This window comes from Protopterus annectens, chromosome 6.part0, assembly GCF_019279795.1.
Source record: "Protopterus annectens isolate FY-2018-M chromosome 6.part0, PAN1.0, whole genome shotgun sequence".
In the NCBI taxonomy this organism is placed as follows: domain Eukaryota; kingdom Metazoa; phylum Chordata; order Ceratodontiformes; family Protopteridae; genus Protopterus; species Protopterus annectens.
The window spans coordinates 1,316,077,654-1,316,098,344 of NC_056737.1; positions in this window are offsets into that span (position 1 = coordinate 1,316,077,654).

Here is a 20,691-nt window from a genome sequence, read left to right on the forward strand (position 1 = left end):
CACAGATAGGCGCCAGACCAGGGGTGAATTTCTGATTACCCATCCATTAGTCCAAGTTGCATTTAATTAGGGATAGGGAGGAACTCTTCTTAAAATAGAGGGGGGGGGCCTGTTCCAGAAAAGGGGAATTCTCTGAGAAACATATCTGTCTCTCCAACATGCCCTATTTATGTCACAAGTAAAATTTAGATCTTTTAATCTAGTAGTTCTGATGCTGTTTGTTTTTTGGATTTTTAAAAGGTTCATCAAAACAGGGTCCAGTGATACATTGTATGCCAGACAAGGATCACCTCTCAGAAATCTGTGTGATACTGAGTAAAGAGGCAGGGTTTTGAGCTGATCAGTGTAGGACATTGCATTACTGCCTGTATTCATTTGTAAGGAATCACTGTGAACATTCCAGTTACTGCATGTGTCTGGTCAGGTACATACCAAAAGGGGCATTATATTCTATGATGGGTCTGATGAGGAACAAGTACAGTGGCGTGATGACTTCTCTGGACCTAGTTGCCATGCCCTTGCTTATAAGTTGAGCAACATAAAAGGATTTTCATACTACCTTGGACACAATGTTGATCCTAGACTTGATTATGATCTACATGAATTCCCAGATCCCTGACTAATGAGTCAACTTTTAGGGGTGTTTTATTGATAACCTAGTTACCTAGGGTGATGCATTTCTTGGAATTTAGTTTTAAGACATGGCTTGTGCACCAACAGGTCAGGCTTTCTTGAAGAATCTTCTCATTTGGAGGTGAATTCAATGACTGTTCCCTGTTTGCGATCCTCTGGGAACTTTGTTAGCCATAGGCCTTTGGCATTGGGTTTGACATCCGAGAAGTAAATACCAAAGAGGAGTGGGCCTAGCACAGAGCTCTGAGGGACTCCACTGTTTACCACCATCTTTGTGGAGGTAACCTCACTGATTCTAACCTCCTGGGTTCTATCAGTGAGCCAGCTAGTTATCCAGCATGTTATAAATGGTTTTATACCTAGTTCCATAAGTTTGTTGACAATGCCTCTGTGGGTATTGCATCAAATCCTTTAGCCAAATCTAGGTAGGCAGTATGCATAGTTTTCCCCATACCCATTGCATTAGTGACCATTTCAAAGAAGTTCACCATATTAAGTAAACATGACCTTCCTTTGATAAAGCCAAACTAGGATGGATCCAGTGTCTGGAAGTCTCCTATGTTCTTGTTGATAATGTCCCTTTCATGGCTTTGCAAATAAGACTAGTCAGACTCCTGGGTCTGTAGTTTCCAGGATCTGTTGAATGCCCTCTCTTATGATGGAGGATGACCGTCACAGTCGTCCATTCATATGCCACAAAGCCTGTTTTAAGAAAACAGTTAAATAATGATTCTAGGGCTCCTGATACGTTGCATTTTGAGCAGTTCAAGAAGTATCCTGGGATGTTATCAGAGCCCATGGAGGCCATAGTCATGACTTTTGCAAGGGCAGCCAGTACATGCTCCCTAGTTATAGTTGGCCCAGTTATGCTTAAGGGTATTTCTGGTGGATGGTTGGCGGTGAGAGGGGGGGTAAAGTTGGAACTGAGTTTGTCCACTAACAGTTTTTCTGCATAGCTGGGCTCAATGAATGTGCACTATTAGCTGTCAGTTCAGCACATTGTTGTGTGGTGCCCTTGCGGTTTCTCACATAGCTGAAGAAGGCCTTATGGTTACCTTTGACCTAGAAGGCTATCTTAACCCCAAAGTTGGCTTTTGTTGACCTAATCATCCTTCTCAGTTGCCTATTTAGTTTTATGAGCGTTTTTGTCTTTAAGAGAATTACCCTATCTGATTTTTGTCATTTTTTTTCCTTTTGTTGTATATCCTGTTTAATCCAGGATACCACCAGCGAGGTTTGTTTCTGAGGCTATCCCTGGGATTAATTCTAGTAGGTACAGCAACCTCTATGCAGCCATTGACATAATTGTCCAGAGTTTCTCAGAGCAATTCAGCACAGTCTACTGTACTCTTAAGGTTTGGTGGGGCACTAAATTTTGATAAACCATTACGCAATGAAAGGTAATTTGCTTTGGAATATTTTCCAACTGTTACTGCTTTTAATGGGATTACAGATTTGATTTTGATCTCGAAGTAGACAGCTTTAAGGTTGGACCAAGGTTCCAGGTGCAGCAATCCCTCATATTTGTTAGCATGAGGTCCAGTATGTTGGAGCCTCTAGTGGGCATATTCACTGTTCATAAAGGAAGGGTATTTGTATTTATGAAGTCCAGGAATCTCTGTGCTGCCTTTTGATGTTAGGGTGTGTACAATTCCTAATCTATAAAGATTTATTAAATTTGCCCATAACTAGGGTGTTGGGTTGGATGTTAAGTGTCTCCAGTAGGCCAAAGTATGCATTGTAAACTACTTAGAACATGGAGGGTGACCTATAGCTTGCTAGGATCTAGTATGGGAGTTTGTCTATGGTTATCTGCATGTGGGGGAACTCCAGCATATCAGCCTGTTTAACCACCCCAGAGGTATGGTTTTTACTGATGTAAATTGAGACACCTCTGCCTTTAGCCCTTGTCTGAGCAACTACTGGTCTGAAAGTGTGGAAGGTACTGAAACCTTGTACTGCTGGGGTACTCTCTGCCAATTTAAACCATGCCTCAGTAACTGACCAGATCTCTGCATTCTTGAATGTGAGGAGGGCTTGAAGGGAGTAAAGTTTGTTTTTTTTTATTTAGGCTTCTGCCATTGAGCAGTAACACCTTGTGGTTCAGTTGAGTTGATTTTGCTATGTTGGTAAGTTTGTCAATTAGGCATTGCCTAAAAAAGGCACTATGGGGGTGGATAAGGTTTTAGCCAGTATTCAAAAGCCTAGAGGAGAAAGGTGCAGCCCATCCTTCGCAAAGCAACATGGTCTGTTAACCATGTCCTTTCAAGCTCTCAAATATCGGGTCCCCCTTAGAATGACATCACAAAGACAGCTAATTGTTGAAGTCAATCATTTTTTGCTCATATTTTGGCATCATCCTTGTTGATGGCAATATGTTGCTCAATGCATTGTGACATCGTCCTTGTTGAAGGCAAGATGCTGCTCAATGCATTGTGACATCATCCTCAGTGATGGTAATATGCTGCTCAGTGCATTGTTCATAGGTTCATAGGTTGGTACTAGGCTATCAGCCCTAGGGCCTATACAAGCCTAGCCATAACAATTCCCTGGCTATTTCTTCCCACACTAGTTACTTCCCTGGACCCCTTTCTAGCAGGGCGACTGACATGATCCCTGGGGTGAATTTCCTTTCTCCCATCCAATCGTCAGGGTTCCTTTTGAAGAGGGCCAGAGAGGCACTCTGTTTGACATGTATGGGCAATCTATCCCAGAGTCTGGGGAGTCTCTGGGTCAGGAAGCTATCCCTCCAGCATGTTTTGTTTATTGTGATGACAAGGTTTAGATCCCTGGAGTGTGTGGCTCTGAGGGATTGGGATTTCTTTAAATGTAGCATGTCCAACAGCTCAGGGTTTGACATGACCTTGTATGTTAAGCAGAGATCGCCTCTGAGTAGACGATATACGACAGAGTATAGCTGGAGTTTTTTAAGGCGGTCAGCATAGGGCATCTGCTTTAGGCCTGTGATTCTTTTAGTGAGGTATTTCTGCGGCCCTTCCAGTTGTTGCAGATGTCTTGAGAGGTACATACCAAACGGGGCGTTGTATTCTATAATGGATCTAATGAGGGATGAGTACAGTGGAACAATGGCCTCCTTTTTTCTGGATGAAAAGCCCTTAGTGATGAGGTATGCCACATAGAAGGATTTCCTGACTGTTGTGGTGATGTGGTTATCGAAGGTGAGACAACTGTCCACCTGTGTCCCTAAGTCTCTTATCACACTTTCGGTGTTTAGTGTACTGCCACCTATATGGTAATTCACGGATACATGTTTTTTTCCCAAAGGGGATAACTATACATTTCTTGGCATTGAGCGTGAGCCCATGGCTCTGGCACCAAGCATCTGATTCTGTAAGGCCATTTTGTAGAGTATCCACATCATTTGGGAATTCAATAATGGCTCCCAGTTTGCAGTCATCTGTGAACTTTGTTAGCCAGAATCCCTTAGTGTTGGCCTGTACTTCAGAGAAGTAGATGGCAAACAAGAGCGGTCCCAGGACTGAACCCTGAGGTACTCCACTTGTCACTTGTCTGGAGCTGGATTTGGAGTCAGCTACTTTTACAGTGTGGGTTCTATCAGTAAGCCAGTTAGCAACCCATTGAGTGATGTAGGGATTAATGCCCAGTTTAGTAAGTTTATCTATGATTCCAGAGTGGGGGATGGTGTCAAAGGCCTTGGCAAGGTCTAGATAGGCTGTGTGGACCACCTTACCCTTGTCCATGGCTCTGGAGACTGAGTCGAGGAAGTCAATCAGGTTCAGGAGACAAGATCGGCCCTTCACGAACCCAAACTGGGTGGGGTCCAGTGTTTGAAGGTTGCCAATGTCTTTGTTTATAAGTTCCATGATAATATGCTCCATGGCCTTGCAGATAAGGCTTGTCAGATGGATGGGACGGTAGTTTCCGGGATCCAAGGTGGATCCCCCCTTGTGGAGTGGGATAACTGTAGCTGTGTGCCACTCAGTGGGCATGAAACCTGAGGTGAGGCTATGATTAAACATGACACTTAGGTGAGGTGCCAGTTCATATTGTAGTTCATGTAGTACACAGCCCGGGATGTCATCTGGTCCCATGGATGCTGTATTCTTAGCTTGGGAGAGTGCGTTTTTTACCTGTGTGGCCATTATTACCGGAATTTGGCAATCTTCCGGTATTGAGATGGGCCATTTAGGGGGTGAGAGGGGGGTGAAGTTGGCACTGAATCAATCTGCCAGGATATTGGCAATATCCTTGGGATCAGTATATTTAATGCCATTCTGTTTTAGCTCAGACCAGATCTGAGCATTGCCATTTAGATTCTTGACATAGTTATAGAATGCCTTGTGGATGTCTTTGGAATCTTTGGAAATTTTATTTTTGTAACTAGCTTTGGAGGATTTTATGAGGGATCTCAGTTTCTTACTGAGGTTTGTAAGGGAGTTTTTTGCATCCTGGGATTTTCCTCTTTTCTGCAACAGTTTCTTCCTTTTGTTGTAAAGTTTGTTTATGGCAGGGGACCACCAGATTGGCTTCCTTTTTTTGGATGAGAGCACCTTGGTTCTATTTGGGATGGCACGATTCATGCATGAGTGGATGTGCTCGTACAGTGCCTTAGTGTAGGATTCAGGTGACATCCTCCTCAGTAATATGCTGCTCAATGTTAGGCTCATACCAGCCTGAACCACATAGTCTGAAAGCTTCATAATGTCTGTCGTTATATAGTCCAGGGTGGTACATCTCAGATCATATTCATCTACATAAACTAGGATGGAATCATACTGGTACTTGTGGCATAATGACTTGAGTGCATGTGTAATTTGGGGGATCCTGTCTCCAGGAAAGCATCTTATAATTATCTTCTCCTTGTCAGCCTCGCTAGAGGGGCAAAAATATATTATGTTACTATGAAGTCCCTTATGACAAGTGTCCTGGGAAGTGTGTTTGCTTGCCTTAGGCCTTAGTATATGGGGATCCACTGAGAGTGACAGTATGTGTGGTGTTAGGTCTATTGGGCTTGCTGAGTCATAGCTTTGACAGTGGGTGGTTTAGGTGATCTTTGTTGTTTAAGAAGTTTGCTTTTAAGTGCCTCAGCATATGTTAGTCTATGTCTGTGTTACATGCTGTATGGAGTGGCTGTTGGGTGTGTTTGTGTAGTTTCAAAAACCTGATATGTGTTTGTATGCGAGAGTTTATAGCCTCCAGTCTCATTCTGTAAGTACATCTCTCGCATACTGTGTCTGTTCTTCAAGGATTCAGTTGCTGTTGGTAAACATGAGGCAATAGTTACATTGTTTCAAGATGCCCATATCCACCAAGTTGGCTGCAGAGAAGTTAGGAAATTGCATATCCATTCTGTTCAGTCCTTTGGTGCAGACTAATAAGGGTGTCTTACTGAGGCAGATTATTCTAACAATACTAAATGTTATCCCAGAAATTCTTGTCACAGACAACCTAGTTGCCCTATCATTAATTAGACCAATGTTCAAGCTGTCAGTATAATGACTCAGCCAATAGAAAGTAAAGATAGGCTGTCCCAAGCTTAGGGAGCCTATAACAAGGAAGGTAACAATAGATCCTATAGAGGTATTACAAATATTTTAGAAATTCTTTGAAAGTCTGTATAAAGCAGAGAAATATGGAAATCAAGAAAAGGTACAAATGGAAATGTTTATGGAAGAATGAAATATGCCAAGGTTAGAGGCAGATGAGGCTCAATTTCTAACATGCAGGATAGGAGGAGATGAAATAAAAGTGGTGGTGTATAACCAATCCACATGCAAGTTCACAGGAATATATGGTATTCCTGGGGAAGTTTGGAAGCTGGGAGGGAAAAGATTGATAAAGATCTGGAAGGTTTTGTTTAACAGTATTTTAAGAGGAGGAGAAGTGCCAACATCCTGGAAGAAAGCAGTGGTAACTGTAATACCTAATGAGGGTAAAGACCCAACAGCTCCAGCTTCATACAGGCCCATTGTAATCCTAAACCATGATTATAAAGTGTTTATGTCTATAATGGCTAAAAGAACTGCAAAAGTGATGCCAAAATTAATAGATACAGATCAATGTGGTTTTGTGGAGGGGAGGCAAACATGTATGTATTTATTTATTTATTTTACACTTGTTTACTGGGTAGCGTCCAACTGGGCCAGGAACCCATTTTCAGTGGGGACCCAGGGAGAAAAGCTCCAACAAATACAGACAGAGTACAGTGAAATACAGTAGGATATTATATACACGGTTCAAGATGATAGAAATACAGTAGAGTGTATATACATGGCGGACAGTTACATATTTTACTGTACAATCTATATACATGGTAACAAGTACAATATACTTCAGCAGAGAATACATAGTTATATATGTGGAAGAGACTAAACAAAAAATAATACAGGAATAGCTTTCAGGCACCTACATGCCAACAATACACCTACCTGCAGAGGTTTAAGGCAAATTATTTTTCTTCTACTGCCTTCATTTGGTGTTGCTCCAGTGAATTTTAGAAATATAAGTGCCCATTTAACCATCACCTGTGGTTTTGTAAGTAAGCATTCCACTGCACCTGCAGAAGTACAAGGCAGCTGTTCTTTCCAGCACTATGTCTTAGGGTGTTGCTGCAGTGAAATCTAATAGTTATAATGCCCATTTTACTAGTGCCTAGAGTTTTACAAATATGCCTTCCACTACACCTGAGAGGTTTAAAACAAGATAAGTTTCACTCATCCAATTTCAGTGAATTTTAATACTTCCAGTGGCATCTTAAATACTGCCTGGGGTTTTACAAGCAATCATTCCACTGCATCTGTAAACATTTAAGGTAACTCCCATTTCCCTCACCCATTGCTCAGGGAATCAAATTTATTAGTTTTATTAAGGTAACTCCCATTTCTCTCACCCATTGCTCAGGGAATCACATTTATTAGTTTTAGTACCATTTGAATACTGCCAAGAGCTTTACAAATAAGTCTTCCACTGAACCTGCAAAAGTGTAGTTCAGGTGCTGTTTCCACTAGCCACCTCTCAGGGCATTACTGGACTGATTTTTAATAGTTACAGTGCCCACTAAACACTGTCTAGAGTTTTATAAACAAGTCTCCCACTACACGTGACAGTTTAAGGCAACCATTGCTTCCCTCACCCAACTCTCTGCATGACGATCTAGTGAAATTTAATAATTACACGTATGCTTTGCATGGTATGGAGAATGCAACATGCACTTGCTTCAGCTGTTCAGTTTATAATAGAAGACTCTGGTGTTAACAGCATTTCTTTATGAGATTTTTGTAAAAACTACTATGCTGATTTCTCTTACTGACTATGCCATTGACTGTCTTCTCATTTATAGTGCATTGGTCATGTTCTAAAGCAAGTGTTGGTAACAAACCTTAGAGACGGATATAACCTCCTTATCACATGCAATGCCAAATTATACAGTTTTTGGAGTGAAATGTGTTTTTTTTTTCATTTTATTTTGCTGATGACAACCTCCAGAATATTTTTTTTTCTCAGAGCTGAAACTCGCTGCCATGACATAATGAAAGACTGGACTCACAATGCCTCATTTCCTAAATTAATATATAAACTATTGCATTTCCATGTTAAATGCAACATAAGTATTTTTTTTCTTCCTCAAAAGGCAAGTTATCAACTAGTTCTTGCAGATGGAACATCTCACATGGAAAATTAACACAAGATGATGTAGTAGTGAAACCACAAAGTAAATAAGGTGCCGCACCTCTAAAGAGGTCAAGTCATTTTAAGTTACTTTACTTATGCATAATGATTTGCACTTATATGTAAATCTTTGCTCAGTGCCTAACATGACACCATTGTGTGAGTGTGGTACTAGGAAAAAAAAAAAAACATTAAAACTAAAAAGTCAAATAATACACTATACCTTTATTTTTGCATCCTCAGTTGCAACCGTATCACAAGGATTACAACAGGAAAATAAATTAATTGTAAAACAAAATGTTTCCAAACATGCAATACACTTTAAATTGTTCATTCATAGGTCTGATACGTGTGTGTGTGTGTGTGTGTGTGTGTGTGTGTGTGTGTGTGTGTGCGCGCGCGCACACTGAAGGGGGGGTTGCTAATTGACCTATAGTCTCTGTACCTGATGTAGCTAAGAAAACATAACCTGTAGCTACATTTCCTTTTACTGCAGGATAATGTTATCCTAACATGTTTCATTCATTACATATGTTTTGTTGTTTAGCACTGATATTATCTTAATAAGCATCTTTCGTTATGGTGATCTTTTGTACCGATTACTAGACATGGAGGGGGTCAGTACTGCACATGTGCATAGGACTATCTTCCACTGACATGAAGGCATAATAGACATCAGTCCTCCTTTTATCCCATAAACTTATGCCTTGATTTATTGTAATGGCTCCTCTTAAGTTTCCCATAATGCTTCTGTAGCTGCACTCCACAGAATGTAACAGTATGCTCCGTAAGCATGTCACATCTTGTCAAATGCAATTCAGAATATAGTATTCGCTGTTGTTATTGTGCTTGTTCACCATTACGGACATTTGGGTCATGAAAGCAGACAAAAGTGGGACAGTAGTTATTATGAACACTGAAGAATGCCAAAACTATTGAAAATCTTTTAGCAAATGACTCACATTACGAAGAGGTCTCCAGAGATACAGCTATTAAACATTTTTCTAATGTTGACATCATTCTTTTCAACCTTCTATGCCAAGACAAAATCAATCATTACACCTATGTATTTCTGAAGATAGAGCACCAAAAATGGCCTGATTTTCTGGAATTTCTAAAATCCAGAAAAATCGTAACGATCCACCATTTAGACCAGTTGTAGTGGCAGATTTTTACAAGACTGAGTCGATTTCCATCTTTCTAGACCACTTACTAAATCCAGTGGTACAGGGCTCAGAATTCTATTTCAAAGACTCTTGGCATTTTTTGGAGTTATTAGGGAAAATTAACAAAATTATTCATGATTGTTTTTCTCAGTAGATGTGATTTCTTTATACACACACATTCACCAACATACTAGCATTACATTTATGAGAGAATATCTAACTAGGTTTACAACCTTTGAGAATGCACTTATTCACAATATTTGTATAACTAGTATCAGTTTTAAGCAACAATTATTTCCAGTTTGAACGAAGGCTTTATAGACAAAAAACAGAGTAGTGATGGGAGCCAGAGTGGCTCCTGTGTTTGCCAGTCTAGTGATGGCTTTATGGAAACAGAACTGCATTAAAATTCACAAGTTTTATGGAAAAATATTATTCTAAAGATGGTTTATTGGTGATTTATTTTCTGTTTGGAAGAGAACCAAAGAAGAATTTCTCTCCTTTTTTGATTATCTAAACAGCAGTACCACTTTCTCAAATTTCACCGTAAGTGGTATGGGCAAAGAAATTAATTTTCTTGACATCACAATAAATGTGGAAGAATATAGTGGCAAACTAATTAGGAAAACCTTTACAAAATAAATATTTGTTAACAGCTATCTACATTATAGAAGTCTGCACCCCTTTCATATGAAGAAAGAAGGCATAAAAGAACAGTTTCTCAGACTCAGCAGGCTTACAAGTGAGGATACAACTTTTTTCAATGAAGTAAAACACCTTAAAACTTTTTCTTAGTAAAGGCTATTCATCCAGTTTGCTGCTCAAAATTATACAAGAAGTGACTACTTTATCATAGAATAATTCAAGACCCATTTTAAAACCTATCCCCTATGATACAATCATAGATTACGCAAACAATCTGGGTACTACCAATGATACATCAAGTGAACAATAAAGAGGGGCATTCCCATTGCCTATTACTATTGATATGGCTGTCATCATAAATACTTTCACTAACAACTGGAAAATAATTCTAGGAGGCAACAATGAAATGACCAAAGCCTTAGGAGAAAAAACATTATTTGCACATAAAAATTAATGATTGTCAAAAATTTGGTGAAGAGGCATAACGTTTCAAGATAATATTTGTGGGACTGTTAAATGTGGGAAATATAAGTTCTGTCGCTACATTAGCAACAGTTCGTGTACAAGAAGTAGACAAAACTGTTGTTGCTAAAGAAAGATTTAACTGTGATTCCTGTGGTGTTGTCTATTTAGCCTGCTGTGAAACATGCCCCACTTGCTACGTGGGGAAGACAATTAGGAAGCTAGCCAAGAATTTACGAACATGCGTTAGCAATAAAGAAAAAAAGACATTTACAATGCACTAGAGATGCAGGCAATTTCTTGCAAGGACTTTGGGAAATTCAACTTTTTTTGTTGGTCAAAGTAGATCTGGCCAACTTCATTGGGAATCGCAATGTTTTATTAGAATGCCATGAAGCCAATTTGCAAACACGGCTAGCTGCAGACAAAAAAACAGGGTTAAATGAAAGCATTTATCTAGAATGCTTTTTACTAGGACAGCGGTTATAGTTACATAACTTTTAGCCTATTCTTTCTTAGGTTTTATGATCAAGCATTTGTGTGCATTTCTGTGTTATTTATCAGTTATATTTATATGAGGTTTTACAGACACTTTAAATGTATTTTCCATTCATCAGTTTACTTTGGATGTTCATTGTTGTCTGAAGCTGTATGATTTTGAATACATGCTCATTCATAAATTGTTTAGAACAGGTCACATAATTGGAGACTTGATTTTGAATTTTACTAGGGAGTTTTTACTAACATTTCTGGTGAAGTTTAACAATAAAGAAGAAAGAAAAGTGTTAAAATCTATATCCATGCCTCCCATTTGGCTGTCGTTCTAGTAGAATTGTTTGTGGTTTTATCAGTTTGATTTTCCACATTGCATGTATGTCTTTAACTTGTAGCTACCTCATCTCTCCTGTGGATAATGTTATCTTAAAGCAAAAGGTTCGCTTGGAGAAACCAAATAAGGGCCCAGGACCAAGATGAGTAAATGTCCAAACAGTTTTTTCGATGCCAACCAAAAAGAATAAATTTAAATTTATTCTCTTTGGTTGGCATTGAATAAATTGTTTGGGCATTTACTCATCTTGGTCTTGGGCCCTTATTTGGTTTCTCCAAGCGAACCTTTTGCTTTTGGTTTTTGTTTGATATTGTTCGCTTTTATCTCCTTTGCGGGATAATGTTATCTTAACACATTTCATTCATTTCAGTATGTTTTCTTACCTAATGATGACATTATCTTAGAAAATTTCATTCATTCACTATAGTAAGCTTTTTTCCGTATTACTCAACCATACTGCCCAGTAGGTCTCAGTACTGTACAAACACAGACAGGTTGACTCCCATTAACACAGGGCATATATCCAGCTTCAGTCAACTCTGATCCCCAATTCCCTGCTACCCCATTCACAATTCCCTGCCTCCAAACACCTTCCCACCATTATAAGATTGGAATTACACTTCCATTACCCACTTTTCTTCTCTTTCTTAAACAGCTTACTCAATAATACATATTAATGTGGCACCTACAAATGGCCATCAAATAGCACACAAATAGCACACAACAATACCATTAAACAGTAACAATGCAGTAACTTATTCTAACCCATTTCTGGCAATCTAATATACAATTTAATCAATTCCCACAACTGCAAGTCAGTGCATTTATGATTATATGTAAAGAAATCAGCCTAACAAATTTCATACTAAATCACTCTAAATATTCAAATAACTTACTTTTTACACAAGTCCAAGTGGAAGAGAATAAGAAATATATCACTAATGCAACTTTCCTAACAACAAGCCACCAACTTCTCCTCGCTTTATTTATACAACTTCTTTCAGTAACGACAGCAATGCCAATCACAAGCCCTGACATTTCCCTCCAGACTCTCCCTCTTTCTTATTTCTTTATAACTTAAACTACAGCTATTATCCCCATCTCTTCACTATATACACACCAACTATCAGATTGCACAAACTCAAAGAAGTGGGAGAATGTGAGAAAAATGCAACACCAAAACCTTCTTGTTCTTCTGAGTTTGGCAGCCATGACAGGATGCCAATAATCATTTAGGTTCAAAGAACTCTATCAATCAACTATAGAGTGACAAACAGTCTGGTTGTCCCCACTACTTCTTCAGACTAGCACCTAACATGTTAGATTCCTCCTACCAAATATAGAATCCATATCCTCCAACCAAAACTTTTATTTAGAATTAAAATCTTTCCTTTTCAAAGATTTACAATGCCAATGATTCCATAATAAAGGGGGTGACTGAAAATATAAACTAGCAAAAAATCCTGCCTACAAGTACCCCAACTGGCCATATCAAGCAAACAACATAATCTTCTATTACTTTTCTCTCTTCCTCCTTCCTAGTGTTTTCCCAATTTCCTTCTAATTATTCTTAATTAAGGTTGCCCCTTCTATACAGGATAGTTCCTACATGAGTAGCTACACCCTGTGGGGGGAAAAATGGCCAATGCCCTGAGATTTTTTTTTGAAAATAATTAACATAAATGAGTCCAATTCCATAAGAGTAAGCTTTTCTTTTGGAAGAAAAAAAAGAGCTTTACTCTTTTTCCTTGGTTCTAGACATGGTTTGTCCAGCAGAATCTCACATTTACATAAAAAACTGTCCCACTTTGGGTATTTGAAAAGGTGGCCAACCTATTCTTAATACCATCTATCTCTTCTCATTATTTTTCCCTTGCTAATTAATTCTCATAAGAACTACTATGACTGCTTGCTTACTTGTTATCTGTATTAACATTTGTAACCCTTGGATGAAACGAAAAGAAAGGATTATTTGGATTATTGTTTTACCAATATCAGCAAATAAAGTAAAAATAAAATAAAATAAAAATTATTAAAACATGCATGAGGACCTACAATTCAAATGCTATGCACTGAACAAGCACAGCAGGGTGGTAGACAGCAATCAAAAGAACACCGCCCCTCCATCTATCCACCTGCCTTTTTGCCCATAGCTGTCTTAAATGAAAGAGGCCTACCTAGAATCAATAACAACATCAAGGCTTAGAACAGGATGCTGTGTACCTTTTATGAGTTCTTGACATTTTTGTTTTGTTAGGAGCACCTTCTCCCCATCCTTCTAGAGAAAAACAGGATGGATACCCTAAAAAGAGGCTCAAGAGAGACCTTCTAAAAGAAGAAGGATGTGAAAACAATACTATAAATAATTCTAGAGAACAAGGAAACATACAGTAACATAGATTTTCTGTAGGCAAATACAAACACTTTTTCCTTGTATGCAGCATCTAATGAATCACTGTTCTGTACCAAACACCAACACAGACCCAAGATTTGCAGTGAAGTATGGTTCGGTGGGAGGGGGCAGATTTTCTGTCTAGCTCAATGGTTTTGAGTGAAGCTATAGAGTGACCAGGAGGATGGTGCCAGAAATAACCTGGACTTCTTTCCAGTTCTGGAAAAAGAGATGTGTTGAGAAGCTCATATAGAGAAATGTTAAGAGACACTGTGTCCCTGCTGAAAGTGACTGTGCTTAAAGGTATTTCCAGTTGTTTTGTTATTGCATGAGATTATTTAGAAAGAACTAGCATTTTTTCATGTCTTCCTGCAATAAAACAACACTGTTTTATAGACTTATGGCCTCTGTTTCATGTTTGCACCCAATGCCATCCCTTGACCAGACAAAAACGAGCTTCTGTGGCTCCATCAGATAAATACATTTCAACAGCTTCACATTTAGTGGACTGCTATGATTTTAGCTGCTCACACCTTGTCTTCTACTCCGTTCTGCTTTCACCTAAGTCAGCTTCAATTTCAACTCATTCATTGGGTCAGCTGTAGAGCCACTGAAATGATGTCTTCCTGAAGCTCATCAGAGTCAAAGGGATGAGTACTGGTTGCTGCTGTTAAGTGTTTAGTGTCATTGCACCAGTTTCAAAAATGGAGGAAGATGTCTTGAAGATCAGAATTATTTATTTTCCAGCAAGGATAAGTGAAGAAAGAATAAGGAATTTGTAGAATAGCACTGGAGAAAACTGCAATGTGAGGTTAGCTGCAGCACCATAGCAGTAATATTTCTGCATCAACATTTAGTGTAAGCACAGATTATCTGTCAGCTTTTCCTGATTTGGAGTCATGTTTTTGGATCATTCCTTATAAAAATTGTTGTTTTCTAGTATATTACAAAAAAGAGCAGTCATTGGATAATGACAGACATTTGCTTCAGGCTTCATATCTTTCAGAAAAAGCATGCTGATGCAAATCTTGTAATTCAGGCAACTTTCAAGTACATATGATAAATCTTTAAAATCTGCTCATTATTTTGGGCCTTTGTTTCTCCTACCATCACCCCCGTTATTTCTGGTTTTGTCCCTTGTTCTTGTACTGAGAGGTTGAATGCTATGCTGAGTTAACTGCTACCTGATATTCTTTTTTCTTGTGTGCTTGGTATAACTAGACATTCTGTATCTGGTCTCTGTCCTTGATTGCCAAATCACATGTGTCTCTGTGCTGTCAGTGCCATATTTTTAATTTTCAATATCCTGTCTGCTGCTCTTATAAAGAAAGAATTTATTCTTTCTGCTTGCTGACTGTGCTGGTCTGTGAGTGGATGTGTGTGTGTGTGTTTGTGTCTGTGTGGTCTAAGTCTGCATTTGAAAGTTGATTTACCAAACTGTGTGTGTGTGTGTGTGTGTGTGTGTGTGTGTGTGTGTGTGTGTGTGTGTGTGTGTGTAGTCTATGTCTGTATCTAAGAGGTAGTACACCAGTTCCACAAGCCAATTGAACCAATTCTCATGAATTCTACAAGGATATGGAATGCTACTGAAATAAATAAAGAATTTTATTAGGGTTGAGCACCTTCATCTAAACAATCAGGACTTCACCCATTCTAGATTGTATGCATCAATAATTGCATTTAGCTGAAGACTATCCCCCAGATTTACTAATCTTCCATGCAGGACTAGCTTAGTCCTGCACGGAAGCGGCCGTTTAGGAGCAGGACGGCAGTGTGCCATGCATATTAATCAAGGCGCACTGCATGAGCTCCAAATCCTACACGGAGCGTTTAAGAGTGCAGGGGGTGTGTCTGAGAGCAGAGCTTTCAGAATATACATGTCCCTGCAATGAAGAACAGCAGAAAGGCCAAAAGAATGAGCGAGACTGCTCATAGGTGTCTGCATACCCCCAGCAACATCCCCCAACGTGTACAACAGCAATAGTAAATACAAAAAAAATAAACATACCATTTTTCTTTTTATGAATCCCATTAAAGCTAACCGTAGTTGCGTGGGTTTGCCCATCTCTTAGCTATGGTTAATGCAGCTTAAATGGCTAAAGAGGATAGCAAGGAAGATATATGCAAATGAATCAATATAGCATTAGTGTAGTGGGCAGAGCATTCGCCTTACGAGCAGGCATTTCCGGTTCGAGTCCCACTGCATCACATTCCCTTTTCCATATTAAATCACGTTATGACCAATATTTTAGTTGCATAACCTAATAAATAACATATATTTGTGAACTGGAGTATTGCATTAAATGCAGATGTGAGGTGTCAGTGTCATAATGTTGCAAAGTCAACAGATAATCACATGTGTTCCATACAGTATATGTACACAGGAATCATGGATACAAATGGAAGGTAAAATATGTAATGAATGATAACACCATACAGCTTCCAAATCCCCCACCTTCCCAAGAACCATTAGACATTACTGTCTAAATCAATGCAGTTGTAAGTGAGAGTAAGCAAGTGTAAGCACTATTAAGCAGTAGTAAGCATATGTAAGCACTAGTAAGCGGGTTTAAGCCCATTTGCATGGGGGTAAGCAATGTGCACACATGTTAAGCAGTACTGAAGCTAACTCTCTATAAGCATATTTAACCAAGGGTTGGCATTGCTTACCCTCGTGCAAACCCACGCAAACTTGCTTATAATAGCTTAGAAGTGCCTTAATCACTTTGTATACAACAGCCAGTGTTCTCACCAGCAACAAAATAAACAGCCTTACAGGGCTTGAACCCAGGACCATATACACTATAGTGACACTAGTTAACCACCAAGCCATCACAGCAGTACATAAGAATGAGGTATCACCAAATAAATTCTCACCATAGTAAAATCAAACTGAACATGTGAAAGGAATCAGTATACAGTCCAATGTTCTATAACCCACTACATAACAGAAATATGTGAAATGGAGTACTGAAGTATGCGCAGATGTGAGGTGTAAATGTAATAGAGTGTTGAAATCCCCTACTAAACACAAGGACCCTATACAGTGTACTTACACATGAATTATGGATACCAGGCATATATATAAGATTAATGAATAATAAATCAATGCCAAAGAGCAAATATAATGCAAAGTCAAATTTAAGCAACACTAAGCATTGCACATGCCAGCTTAGGAGGTGTAAGCAATGTTTAGGCCAGCTAACTCAATGTGTCCAGTGGTATACCCCTTTAAACAATGCCAACATTAGGTAAGCAGGTTTGCCCATAGCTTAGCCTTTTCAAAACTGGCCAATCACAGAAAAGTGCAGGAATTCGGCACTACTTAAACCCAACAGGCGGGAATACATCTTGTAACTGGTTGTAGCTTCCCCTTGCAGGCACCATGGCAGAAAGGGGAGAGGGAGTGCGCTTCTGGGTGCAGCACTGGGGCATCCAGGAGTCCAGAGTCATGGCAGGACTCCATGTCAAAGACCATGAGTAGAGACTGCTGCAGGGCCAGTACCAGGGTTCCCAATATAAGGTGGAAGCCTGGGACTGTCTCGCCCATAACCTCACCAGTGCCACTGGCATACCCCAAACTGGTGAGCAGGCCAGGCATCACTATGCTGACCTGAAGCGGCATAAGGGGGACCTCTTGGAGCAGTGGATCCAAGAGGCTAGGATGGCAGGAGCTGTACTAGCTAAGTGTAAGTATCACACCACTACATGTGTAATAACTGCCAGCTCATGTATATTATGTAATGGTATGGCTAAATATTCCTCTTATGTCCTTCACAATGGCAAGTGAGTGGGCCATGAACCAGGAAGCCCATGGCTGTCACCTGGAGAGGTTGCAATGTGAGGCAGGTCAGTAATACTCTTACATGTACTGTCATAGGAAATAAATCTAAAAGCATTAGTAAGGTAATTGCCAGTATAAAACCTGTATTGTTTAAGGCAAGTACAGCATACACCGGGGAATATGGCAGGAAGAGTCTCATATAGTTTGTATGTAAATAAAAGCATAATAGCCTGACAGTAAAGGTCTAACTGCTGGACTGCATGTGTATACTCTGGTATCATATGGTAATGTAGATTTGCAATCATTTAATAGTACTGTTGTATTAAGCACTGTTACCTAGACTGTGCAACATAAATAAAATGTGTAGGAATGTCTGTATATGACTGGTGTAATCCCCAGAGGTCATTTAGTACAACTGAGAGACACATAGACAGAAAACAATGAAAAGTCAGACAACAAAATCCAAATAGCACACACAACTGAGACATTTACTGTTGTATTTGTAGCACACACAGCAATGGTTCAAATCCTGGCAGTGGTAGTAGTCTGCATACAGACTCATACCCCACAACTGTACAGATATGTCCAGAATGTCCAGTAAAGTGGCCCATATCTGCTGCCTGTCATCCTGTCCCCCTAGGAAATCAGTGGGATGATCCCAGATGTATAGGCAGAAAACAGGAAATACAACTGATTGACACACATCTATAAGAAAAAAGCTGGCACACTAGCAAGTCCCCAAAATCATATGAGAATAATAAGCCATGTATGTCTCATTTACACCCCCATGTTGTCAAGCTGTGACCAGAGTGTGTACAGTAACAAAGTGAGATGTATGTGCATAATAGTAATGTGGAATCAGGTACTGTGTGTAGCAACATTCAGGTAGTGCTAACAAACATTGCTCCCACAGGTCTGCCAGATACAAACACTGTGCCCAGAAATAAAAGAATGATACCCTGAACTGGTACTGTTTACTTTGGTACTGTATGGCATTGTGACTGATGCAGTTGCTCTGAATAATAAGGTATTACTCATCACAGTCACCCACACTGTCCTACAAAATGTAATTGTCTAGGAAATCCTGTATAAGAGTGTTGTAATACAAGGTCAGAATGTAAAACCACAGGAAAATTATAAGACAGAAAGCAGATAGGAGATATACAACAATATCTATATAGCACACACAACTGTGATAGACAGTGTTTTAGTTTTAGCAGACACCGTCATGGTCTGAATCCTGGGAGTGGAAGTAGGCTGCATACAGAATCATACCCCACAACTGTACAGATAAGACCAGAATGTTCAGTATATGAGCCCATATCTGCTGCCTGTTACCCTATCCCCCTGGGAAGTAAGTGGGATGATCCCAGATGTTTAGGCATCAAACAGGGAATACAACTGATTGTAACACATCTATGAGAACAAACCTGTCACTCTAGCAACTCCCGAAACTGTTATGAGAGTAATAAGCCAAGTATGTCCTATCTACATCCCCATGTTGTCAAACTGTGACCTGAGTGTGTACAGTAACATAGTGAGATGTATGTGCATAATGCTAATGTGTAATCTGGTACTTTGTATGGCAACATTCAGGTGGTGCTAAAAAATATTGCTCCCACAGGTACATTGGATACGAACAGTGTGCCGAGAAATACAAAGCTTGACACCCTGTACTGGTACTGTTTATTCTGGTATTGTATGGAATTGTGAGTGTTGCAGTTGCGCTGAATAATAAGGTATCACTGATCACTGTCACCCACACTGTGCTACATAATATAACTGTGTAGCAAAGCCTAGAGTGTTGTAAGTCACTAAAGGTTGAAGAGGGCAATAGTCTAGATATGTCCCAGTTCACCTGCATGTGATCAAGACATAGCCAGAGTCTGTGCAGAAAGAGATGGACAGGTATGTGCACAACATCAACCTGGAATCTGGGAGCATGTGTAGAAACAGTTAGTTAGTGTTAACAAACATTTCCTCCACAGGTATGCCAGGTAAGAGGTGTATACTGCAGGTAAAACCAGTTCATGTATAAAGATGACGACAGCCATATCACTGTCCAAACTAAGGCAATAGGGTAGTGTAGTAATACTTGTAAGGTACAAATAACAGCACTGACTAGGAAAGTAATGTGAACTGTTAATTATATATATATAGGTATATACAGACATACATATGCATATGTCTATAGATATATATGTAAGCAGATATATATATATATATCTATATAGGTATATACAGACATACATCTGTAGATAAAAATGGGAACATAAAAACATGTATGTCCACATGCACCATTAATGGGGTTGAGGGGTCCCAAACAACATGCGTCTTGTACGAATAGGTGGTTCTACCTGACATAGTCGAAACCACACAACACCGACAACCACATCACCGACACCACATATTCGACAGTCCATAAACACGAAACCACACATAACCGACAACGAAATAACCGACGGTACACAAACACGAAACCCCATACACTGCACACACCACAATAACAATTAAAAACAAAACACATCCCCATTCCACAAACCACACACACAACACAAGCACACCAAAATCCTTACAAGCCCACACTAAACCTTACCCTAACCCTAAGGTCCGTCACTATCGCACACTTACCTACCGGCTCCTAACCCTAACTCACTTAACCCGCCCTATCGCTCCCTAACCCTAACTCACTTAACCCACCCCTATCGCTCCCTAACCCTAACTCACTTAACCCACCCCTATCGCCTCCCTAACCCTAACTCACTTAACCCACCCCTATCGCTCCCTAACCCTAACTCACTTAACCCACCCCTATCCCCACAGACCGTCAATCTCCACACTTACCTGCCTCGCACCCTAACGTCCGTCACTACCGCATACTCACACAGCCTTTCCCCATGTCGGCATCCTCGGCGTTGGTGTTGTCATCCGTCGTGTCGGTCTTCTGCATTGTCGATGTTCTGCCACTCGCGATTCGCGTCGGTCTTCTTCACTTTCGATCTTCTGGAGCTCCGGATTCCGATGTCGGTCTTCTGCGCTGTCGACGAAGTCAGGTAGAACCGAATAGGTATACCCCCCCACAGCCAAACACGTCTGCCCTGCAATACACACCAACTGTTGCAGATCCCAT